Raw genomic sequence first — 597 nt, 5'->3', positions numbered from 1 at the left:
CGGGGCGGGGCCTTCTTCCCTTCCTGGGCCGCCCTGTTGTGCCAACTCCGGCACTGCGAGGACGCCGCCAACACCGACTGGTTGCCTTCTGTGCACCTGACGGGCGAGGGCCCTGGACATCCCTCTCCGGGCAGGAGGCTGCCTGACTCCAGCCTTCTGGACTTTCAGAAGCGGGATTATGAAGTGGGGTCCACAGTGTGGACCGACAAATGAATAACTGTGGCCTGAGACAGCCTGGGTCCCACTCGATGGAGATCTCGCAGGCTTGGGAGCGGGATCCGGTGGATTTCTGTGGATGCGGTGGGATGCGCTCCTGCATCTGCTGGGATCCGGTGAACTTCTGCGGAGAGGCGGCTCCTTCCTCCACCCCCTCACCACCTCCACCCAGGTGGGTCTCAGGATGGAGCATGGGCTTGCAGCGTAGGCTTCCTCCAGCTGCTCATCTGGGGTTCTCCTCGCGGAGGGGAGGCTTTCAGTCCACGTTTTTTCCAGCAGAAGGTGCTGGGGAACGGGGAGGGCACAGGAGCTTGAGCTGAAATCGCCCCCCCACACACACACACACTTGGATTAAAAGTCGCCAACTTTGAATGGGGGGGG

The sequence above is a fragment of the Tupaia chinensis genome, unplaced genomic scaffold (genome assembly GCF_000334495.1).
Source record: "Tupaia chinensis unplaced genomic scaffold, TupChi_1.0 Scaffold144174_1, whole genome shotgun sequence".
Taxonomy (NCBI): domain Eukaryota; kingdom Metazoa; phylum Chordata; class Mammalia; order Scandentia; family Tupaiidae; genus Tupaia; species Tupaia belangeri.
This window is presented reverse-complemented; position numbering follows the sequence as displayed.